Source organism: Meleagris gallopavo, chromosome Z (genome assembly GCF_000146605.3).
Source record: "Meleagris gallopavo isolate NT-WF06-2002-E0010 breed Aviagen turkey brand Nicholas breeding stock chromosome Z, Turkey_5.1, whole genome shotgun sequence".
In the NCBI taxonomy this organism is placed as follows: domain Eukaryota; kingdom Metazoa; phylum Chordata; class Aves; order Galliformes; family Phasianidae; genus Meleagris; species Meleagris gallopavo.
The window spans coordinates 32,927,409-32,938,476 of NC_015041.2; positions in this window are offsets into that span (position 1 = coordinate 32,927,409).

An 11,068-nucleotide genomic window follows, 5' to 3' on the forward strand; every position below is an offset into this window, starting at 1 on the left:
TTCAACCTATACCAGTAACTTATAACTTATTTTTATTTCTTCCTATCTTCCATCAATAGCACATACTGAGAAAGGAAAAAAAAAAGGTTTTTTTTTTTAAAGGAAACTATGGATGGCCATTAAAATGATTCTGACCATTATTTCCAGAACAGCTTCTTTTTCTCTAAGTAATAGAAACTTAATTGCTTACTTTGTCAAATTGTTTGTCACTATTAGAGATGTAATCTCAATCTCACTTTGCAAATCCACTTCTTGAATAGTTTGCCAGTTTGATACATAGATTGCATGATTAAATTTACATTTTAAATGTGCTTCTTTCTTATAATTTTCTTTGTTCTAATAGTACTGCATTTACTGGTGGCTACTGGAACAGAGACAACCATGAACATACTTAATATTTTTTGTTAGTGAGAAGTAGAATATTCACTTTTTCTAATTCTTTTTCTTATATTGAAGCTATACAAATTTCAGATATATACCCATGATGAGTAAATACCCATGATTAAATAAATTATTACCATTTAAAAAAAAATTATTCTACTATTAAAAGAACTTGTGACTGCAAAGCATATTTAAAATATGTACATTTATTTACTCTATGATCTAACTGTGATTACAGAAAAGTGATGGGATGGTTCACATGACTGCAGCATGATGATGAAGGCTACTAGCTTCTCATAAGAGGTAGAGAAGGAGGGGCAAGGGATGTGCCATCTATGTTAAGATGTGGAAAGACTATGAAAGCTGCCTCTGAGAAACAGCCTGACAGCTTGTGGGTGAAAATCAGGGATCAGACTAATAAAGGACTAGTGGTTGCAATCTACTAGGGGCTGCCTGATGATGGGAAGCCTGTAGATGAGATTTTCTTGCTTCAGCTTGCAGAAAGTGTTGCATTTGCAGGCTCTCATCTTGATAGGAGATTTCAACCACTCATATATCTACTAGGAAAGCAATGCAGTGGACTGCAAGCAATCCAGGAGTTAACATGCTGGTCCAGGTATCAGACAAACCAACCAGAGAGATGTTTCTGAGCCTGGTGCTCACCAGTGCAGAGGATACAAGTAAAGAGATTAAGACTGGAGTCAGTCTGGGCTTTATTAAAAACACCTTTTGTAGAGTTTGCGATCTTGAGGAAGATGGCTAGCAAAGATCAAAGTCAATACCCTGAAATTTAGGAGAACAAACTTCAAGCTGTTTAAGGAATCACTGAATGAAATCCCCTGGGAAGCTCTCCTTAGGTGCAAAGGACCAGAGCTGGCATCTCATCAAGGATGCCATTCGAGTGTAACAGCTTTCCGTCCCTCATTTTAGGACAAGCATGACTAAGCAAGGAGCTGCCGGTCAAGCTAATGGACAAAAAAGACATTTACAGGCAGTGGAAGCAAGGATATGTTGCCTGGGGCGAATACAGGGATGTCATTAGGACATGTAGAGATGGGATCAGAAAAGTCAAGGTGCAGATGGAACTGCACTTGGCAATGGATTTGAAAAATAATAAGAAGGGATTCCAGAAGTACATTTGTCAGAAGAGACAGACAGAAGTGTGTATCTCCCCTGATGAATGAGGAAAGGAAAATTGACTACAGCAGACATGGAGAAGGCTGGGATAATAAGAAAGTTCTTTGCCTCAGTCTTCACTGGCATCCTGGATTCTCATGACTCTCATATCTTTGAATTTCACATCCCTGAAACTCTAGGTGGGGGCTGGGGAAGCAAAATCCTTCCCACTGGAATAGATGAGGAAGTCTGAGACCACATCATGAGATTGACTGTGTACAGGAGTATAAGGCCCTGTGACATGCATCCTAGAGTCCTGAAAGAAATGGCTAATGTGGTTGCCAAGACACTCTCCAGCATTTTTGAAAATATTCAGATTATGTCCTCATTGGCTAAAAAAAGGGAAACATCACTGTAATATTTAAAAAAGGGGAAAAGGAAAACCCAGGATACAATAGATCCATAGTCCTTACCTCTGTGCTGGGAAGATAATGGAACAGATCCTCCTGGGAGAAATTTGAAGGCAATGCAAGATAATAAGGAACTGGAATTGTTTCACCAAGGGCAGATCATGCCTCATCAATCCAGGGATGGCCTTCCATGATGGAGCAATAGCATCAGTGGACAAGGAAGATCAGCTGATGTCATCTGCCTGGCACTTCTGCAAGACCTTTGACATAGTCTTGCAACACAGCCTTCTCTCTAAATAGGAGAGATATGGATTGGAAGGCTGAAATATTTGATGGATAAGGAGAAGGTTGGAAGATTGTAGGCAGAGAGTTGATGTCAATGGCTCCATGTCTAAGTGAAGGCCAATGATGAGTGCTGTTCCCCAGGGGGCCATCTTAGGATGGGTACTCTTTAAAATCTGTATCAAAGACACAGTTGATGAGATCCAGTTTGCTGCAAGTTTGCAGAAGACAGCAAGCTGAGTAGGACAACTGACAGATGAGAAAGAAGATATGCCATCCAAGGGGATCTGAACAAGCTCAAAAGATGGACCCATGTGAACTGGGGATTGTTAAACCTCATTAGAAGTCTAACAAGGTCTTTGTTAAACCTCGTTAGAGGTTTAACAAGGCCAAATGCAATCTGATGCACTTAGGTGAGGCAATCCCAGAGGTATGTACAGACTGGGGAAGAACTTCTTGAGAGCAGCTCTACTGGGAAGGTCTTGGGTGTTCTTGTAGATGAAAAACTTAACATGAGCCAGTAACATGCACTTGCATCCTGGAAGGCCAAGAATACCCTGGGCTGCATCAAAAGGGAGGTGATTTTCCCTCTCTACTCTGCCCCCATGAGGCCCTTATTTGGAGTACTGCGTCCAGGTCTGGGGCTTCCAGGACAAGAAAGACTTGGAGCTTTTGGAGTAGGTCCAGAGAAGGTCCATAAAGATGGTCAGATGCCTGGAGCCTGTTTTCTATAAAGACAGACTGAGGGAGATGAACTTATTTGTCTTGGAGAACAGAAAGCAGCAGGGAAGCATCATTGTGGGGCACTCACAACCTCTCTGAGGTTCCAGGGGTTCTATCATTTCACCATTCTCTGCGAAGAACTTTCCCCTGACAACTAATCGAGACTTTCCCTCCTTAAACTTAAAAACGATTTCCCCTTGAGGTCCTATGAATATTTTACCCGAGTAAAAAGTTGATTCCCCTCCTCTCTCCTTTTAAGTCCTGGAAGGCTGCAATAAGGTCTTCTTGCAGCCTTCTCCAGGCTGAAGAAGCCCAGCTCCCTCATCCTGTCTTCATAGGAATGATGATTCAGCCTTCTGATCCTCTTTATGGCTCTCCCCTGGACTCTCTCCAACAGCTCCCTGTCTTTCTTTTATTGGGGGCCCCAGACCTGGACGTAGTATTCCAGATGGGGCCTCACAAGAGCAGAGTAGAGAGGGAGAATCACCTTCCTGTCCTTCCTGGCTTCCCCTGTTCTGAGAGAGCCGAGGATTCCATTGGCCTTCTAGCTGCAAGAGCACACTGCTGGCTCATGTTCAGTTTTTCATCCACCCTGGACCCCAAGGTCCTTCTCCTCTACCTTATTCCGATTTATTAAATCTGAGTGTGTATTCTGGTGTCAGAAGCTACACAGCCTCTAGTTCTTAACATATCAGGGAAAATACATTAAAAAGAGAATGAAAAGGTATACCATTATGAAGTAAGAATGTGTGGCTGGTGGTTGTAACAATAGTGTCAAGATTAGGCAGGAATTGTCACTTTAGTATAACTAGTAAGACTCTCCCATATAGTCCCTGTATGCAACTCCTGATCCTCCCTGTGTGAACATAATCCTGCAAAAATATGTAAACATAAAAGGAAATACGTTTTAAAGCTCTGAGACGCTTTCCGTAGGAGAGAGTGAGATAGAGTAGATCACAGGAAAGGAAAACTGTGGATATATGAGCTGATATGTTGGTGCCTCTGAATTTTAGTCAATTCCAGTGGACTATGTTAGAAACAGCATACAAAAAGTGTCTTGACATTTTAAAAATGCTCCTGGATTCAAGGTGACACCAGTTTGTTCAATTTTGCCACTAATGAAAAAGGAAGCAAAATCATAGTGTTAGCTTAGTGTTCTTTTTACTGCCTTTTACTAAGAATGAATCATATCAAGCCACAAATATTTGCTTTTCCTGTTAACTATGAAATAGCTTTTCTTTGCTGAATTTTGATATTTCCAATGGTTTTTAAGAAACATACTCATTGTCAAAGACAAACATAAAAAAGTCAGATTGGTAGAGAGCCTTAGATTGAAATACTGCTATGTCAAACAGTTCTATACTTTTGTTTGCAGTTTTATAGAAGTTTTTTGAAGTGAAAGTTGCAGTAACAAAAAAAATTGTAAAGTATGTATTATGCGTGACAGACTTCATAGAATAATTTATTCTTCATAGTAGGAATTCCACAAATGCCACCACTTAGTACAATTGTCACAGTTCACAGAGCTTATAGTTGGAAAGAGCTTCTGAGTCACTTGGTTCAAGACTATATTTATGTCATTGAGTCAAAGAATTTTTTGGATAGCAAGTGATTTTAAAGATCTCCTAGTTCAAATTCTTTTGACATGGACATAGACACCTTCCACTAGTACAGGTTACTCAAAGCCCCAGCCAATCCAGCCTTGAACACTTCCAGAAAAGTGCATCCACAACTTCTCTGTGCCATATATTTCAGGACTGCTCTGGACAGCAACTGCACTGGACAACCTTTTTCATCTCCTTGTGTAATATTTACCATCTCTCAAGGAACCTCCTCTGTCGATTTAGAGACTTGCTTCACATTAATCCACTGATTTACAATTACTTTCTTCTGCTGATTTATAGTTTTTGTATGATTCCAGATTTAAATATCAGATTCCCTATATATAATATTATTATTATTTTTTTTTTTAACTTAAAAAATCAACAACAGAGAAAAATCAACCACATTTATGAAGGATAAACTAACAAACAAAAAAAGATCACTGTTCTTCCAGAATCAGAAATTTTAGGTCCAACTTACCATTATCAGATAGCTGTGTAATAAAAGGGGTTATTAAGTCATTTGAGACAGCAGCTTCTTGAAATTTGGTTTGTTGTCTTTCACTTATGCTGGCAGTATTTGTGAAGACAATGTTAGCTGGCAAGAAATTTGAGTTTCATCAAATTCTTAGACAGCTGGTGTAAGATAAAAGTGTTCAGTCTTGTCTAGCAAATGAGAATTCATAGTAAGAGTTACTTCCACCATGGAGAACTGGTGCTCAGAAGAGCCCTAGGATCTTTGATTAGAAATGCTCTTTTTTGACTGTAGACTAGAAACTGCCTGGATGTCTGATAATCCCTCAAGCTTTTACAGACTTAAAATCCATTGTGCCAAGATCTTTTTAGGCAAACAGCTGTTGAACTGACCATCATATTTCCTCAGTGCTTAACTTTGATATCATCTCTTCCTATTTCTCGTGCAATGTTTTTCTAGTTACATTTCATAGATTGTACCATGCTAATCTTTCTTCCTCCTAACATCTTTTTTAATTTGTTAGCCTTCAATGGAAAATACTTTGGTATGAGTAGTCTAGTGTATTAATGTTATGTAGGAAATTAATGTTTCACTTTAATTACAGAGTTAAGATTGCCTAAATTCCTTTTGTTACAAGTTTTAAATGTCCCACAGAATGCCAAGAAAGGTTCCATACTTGTAAAGTCTGTTCCCTCTGATGTGTGGTTAGGTTTGTCTTGTATCAACTCAGGTAGCAGAATTTACTTAGTTAAGATTTTTACTATCTTAACAACTTCCATATGGAAAGATTGATTTCTTTTTCTTGCTGTTTTGTTTTTCTCTTTTAACTTTTTTTCCATATTTCTTTATTTAGAGCAGAATTTCATTTCCTCATCTTGCAACTGGTCTTTGTTCAGTGTAGTACTACACTGGCACACTGACACCAGGCAATATATTTCTGAAATCTCTGTAATTTTCCTCATTTCATGGGTCATGTTTTCTACACAGAAAATACAAGAACTTATCATTTATTCAAGATATTCAAAATGTTATCCGTCAAAGAAAAATTCTTCCTTGGAAAATGATAGCATGGATTTGATGAGTATTTATTTAATGGACAGCTTTGATGGACAAATCTTTGGTCAGATTGGCATTTTTTTCCCCTAATTTTCTGTTTCAATTACTCAGTACTGGTCTTCCTTTAAAAGACCAAACTGCAGGGAGGTTGACATCATGTAGGTGATTTAGCAGCCATTTTTCTGTTGAGGTAAATAGCACTTCATTTTAGATGCCAAATCTCACTGTAGTTGAATATGCTTAAATGATATAAACATTAGTACGATCCTGTGACCTTCTGAGAGAAAACTGAGTCCTTTCCCAGAGCATAGGTCTGCTTCTATTTCTCAGCAAATTTCTTAATTGTGATAAATAAAATGGTCTGGTTTCACTGATATTAAGAAAAATTCAGTCTAAGGCAGATAGTGTAGAAAATTTCAACCTAAATAAATGAAATGAGATATAGAAAACATTAGACAGAATCACAGAATCACAGAATGGCTTGGGTTGGATGGGATCCCAAGGATCACCAAACTTCAAACCTGCCACTACACGCAGGGCCGCCAACATTTACATTTAATACTAGAACAGGCTGCCCAGGGCCCCATCCAACCTGGCCTTCTCCAGGGATGGGGCATCCACAATCCCTCTGGGCATCCTGTTCCAGCACCTCACCACTCTCTCTGTAGAGAACTTCCTTCTGACATCTAACCTAAATCTTCCCTCCTTCAGCTTAAAACCATTTCCCCTTATCCTGTTATTATCTACCTTTTCAAGGAGCTGATTCTGCTTCTGTTTATAGGCTCATTTCTGTCATTATCATTTGCTCTGGTGCTGGAGAAAGCATGATAGTTAGAGTAATAAATTTAAAAATAAATAAATAAATAAATAAATAAATAAATAAATAAATAAATAAGGTGGTTAAACATACAGTTCTGCAGAAGGCTGCAGAAGGCTGCTTGATTGATTCATAAATTAATGGATCCCTGAAGATATCACATTATGACCTCTATGAACAAAAATTAATTCATTGGTCAACGTTGGCTGTGCTTTGATACCTATGCTGTCAATATAAACATTTGCTCTGCCAGAATCTTCTTGAAGAGTCATCAATAACACAATAGCATAATACTCCCAAAAGTAAAATATTTTAAAAATCATTTTGAGTTGGATTATATCCCTTTAGAAATGCTGCTGCAAGAAATTATATGGAAAAATAGTACACCAACACAAGGTAAAACAAACTATTCTAGATTGGTTCTCAAGATTTCTGTCATAAAAAGAGTTGATTCAATTAATGTACAATATTAAATGAAGTTAAAAACAGATGAGTTAATATACTGAAACTACTTTAGGAAGATGTGCACTGCTTAAGTACAAACTTTTAAGGATCGAGGTTAGATTATCTTTCTGCCAAGATAATGCTGGTGATCAAAGTTGACATTGACAGCTATGGGAAAGAGATAACATAGTTAGACATCTTACAGCAAAAGATGTGAGCAAAAAGTTCCACTGTTTCCCCTGCCTGCCAGTTTCTGCTGAAGGGCATTTAAAGGCTTTTCTCCTGTTGCTACACTTGCTGGTGAAAACGAATTCCAAACATGGACTCTGTGGTCTTTCTTTCCCTCCACAGAACAGTAAAGGAATGCTTCATTTAGTCTTCTCATTCACTATACATTTATTTGAAAATCCGCCAAAGCATGAATCTACTATCAGATGTAAATCTCTGAGGATTTATTTGATTAGAGTGGACATATATTGAATTTGAAAGTGGGAAATTGGAAGGTGGGAAATGGAAAAAATCAGGCACATAAATATAGATTACCCTCCCTACAACACCTTTTTGCAGTATTGGAGTAGAAATTGATACTGTCAAAATCTGAGGCTGTCACTCAATTTCACCAGAAGAAAGCTGTATGACAGATTATACATGTTGTATATATATCTTTCATATATATATCTATTTCAGAAATTTTACAAATGTTACCAGGGCTATATGTTCTGTCTAAAACAAAACAAAATTTGGACTAATGAAGTAAGCTTTTATTGCATTTATTTAGGTGAAGTAGAAGGAAGTGTTCAAATTATTCTTCTACAGAAAACATTATAAATCACATATTCAAGACTTTAATTTGAGGACAGTTTTGTATGGGAGCTTTACTTAAGATACAACTATGAAAAATGGATAGCAAAAATATGTATGTCTCTATGTGTCTATATGTATCTGCAAAAGTGTACATGTTCACATAAATACGTTTTGGGCTTTATTTATAACACGCATGTAGGAGTCAGAAGTCGTAACTAAAGTTTTACAGGAAAAGTTCCTTTACAATGTGTTAGAAATGAAGGTAAGCTGTACTCAAGGAAGATGTAAAGAAGCAGCAATGAGATAGGAAGAAAAAGCTCATTCTTACACTGATTTGGAGCACAGTTTCAGGCCAAGTTTCTGCTTAGTCAGGCAAATTCCATCTTCCCTAAATTTCTGAGTAACCTCAAAGAGGAATCCTTTAACCTCTGCTATCAAATACTCCTTTGAAGACCCTGAACAAGAGAAAGAGTGCTAGCAAGTCTTTAACTTAATTGTAGGTCACATAGGAGTGGAAATCAGTGTAGATATTGATCAAAATTATAGTATTTTACACAGACCAGTGCTAACTGAGAGTGCATATACACCTCAAAATATTCTAGATTGTGTTGGACTGGACACACTTTGGAATGAAAACATCAAATCAAGAATCAGAACATGCCCAATACCAATATCACGTGTGTTTCATGCACATGTGAACTCAATAATCTTGAAGCCAAATAAACTGAAAATATATTTTTGGAGAGCAAACCAACAAAGGTGATACCTTTTCTGTTTTATTGTTTTTTGTTTGTTTATTTGCTTTCAGATTTCAAACAAACAAGTAAAAATAAGGTGGTTCCTTATTCTAGAGGAAAACAAACAAATAAATAACACTCTAATTTTCAAGCATATTGAATACAACTTTGATCACACATTTGCACATAATTCTATTTAGGCCTGTGAAGAGAATCAGAATTATAACATGAGGCTGCCAGATGAGTCCCTATCTGATGCAGAAATAGTCCAGTGACATTTTCAGGAGAGAATAACATCTTAAGTAGGACTTAACTATGTAAAACAACTGGGAACATTATAAGTAAAATTAACAGTTATAGATACCTGTGAGGAATGTAGAAGAATACTTGCCATTGGTGCCTAGGCAAGTACTCATCAACATTTACATGTTTATGTATGAAATTTTTCCTTGGTTCACACATAGATCTCAGGTATTGTATACATGCATAATTTTCCTGCAGATAGACAGATGGAGAGCCTAGAAAAACAGCTTGATGCCATCGCTCCTTGCTTACTAGGACAGTAGTTGCATATCAGTGCAGAAGCTCCCTACTGCAGTGTAATTCCTGTTTTCTTATGGATTTCACTGCATGGTTGGAGTTGTCAGGCTTGAAGGGCATCCAAAGGCCAGGCTAAACAGACACCCAATCTAAAGTGCTTGCATGGGGAACATAAAAAAGTTCCTTCCAAAAGTGTTCACCTCCTGGTGAGCTGGGTGTTTGGAATCGTGAGAAAGGGGACACAATGTGCTCCACTGTAGTTAGGTTTATTCTGACCTACCAAAGTCTTTGTGATAAATCATATGTAACATATAATATGGTTGCAGAAACTCTTCAAACTTTAACTCAGAAAAAACCCTTTAATTTGAAACACTAATCCTCTCCATTTTTTCGTCCTCAAAGTATACTTTCTCAAAATTACATTCATAAAAGCTTTTCTCAGATCGATAGCAGAGGTACCAAGATTCTCTCAGATGTACTGAAAAAATGGTAAACCACAGATGAAGGGTTATAAGTAGTACTAGAAAAAACTTCTGTCCTTGTGATATGGGAAGTCTTGTAGACTGGAAAGATGAGGCACAAATGGATGTTCTATATCCCAGACAAACCAACCAACCAACCAACAGAACAAAAACCACAGAGATTTGTATTTCCCAGACAACATTTTTAGTTTCATAATTTATCAGGTTGCAGATGGGCAGATGTCCTTCAGTTTCTTGCATGTGAGTCAAGATAGCTGACTTCACGGTTAACTTCCAAGATTCCAGACCTATTGTTTCAAGCCTAACTGGTATTTATGTGGGAAACTTACCAGTTGCTCTTAGGCAGAACAAATCTTTAAAATTCTGCTCTGTCCAACATTTTTTTTTTAAAGAAAGTTAATAATGATTGTATCCAGTTTGTAAGGACCAGGGAAGTCTCATATCTGATGTGTCTCATCGTCATTCTGTTTGTGGTTCCTACTTTCGCATTTCTTCCCTTGTGATTCCTGGGTTCCCAGTCATCAGTTCTTTGGAATTGCATTTTTAGCTTCGCCCTTTTGTTTCCTTTGGGTAGTACAACATTTTCTGACTTCAGCCTGGTCTTGACCACAGGTTATAAATGCAAACCTCTTGACAAAATCTCCAGTCACTGACAGTATGCTTATCAAGGAGACTACAGAGCAATTGGAAGCTTTTGAATAGATTCATTTCAGAGTCCTGTGAAGACATGAGAATATAACAAAGTACATCCTCAGGTCATGATGTCAGTACACATCTGAAAGTTACCCACAGATCTTTAATTTATAAATTTGTTCAAGAAATTTGATCTATTTTAGTCTAACCCATTACATTTTTCTTTAACTATTACTGTCTGTTAAAGAGTGGAGAATGACAAAGAGACATATTTGATATAACCTATATAAAAAGTAAAGATAGCAAGTGAATTATGTTTTCAGAGTGCTTGCTTTAGGAGGTGAAGTTCAGTATCATTATGTACTGTTGGCTGTAAACAACGTCTACAGTTCAGGAAAGTTCAGGAACTTTCCAAGTTGGGGGGACTAAGTGTTTTTGGTTTTGTTTTGTTTTGCTTTTAATTTAAGTTTGCGAACATTTAGGTTTGCAATTCAAATCTTTCAGACAGCTCTAATTGTATTTTTGGTTGTTTTGTTCCCAAGGTGCTTTTCATTTTTATTATGTAAA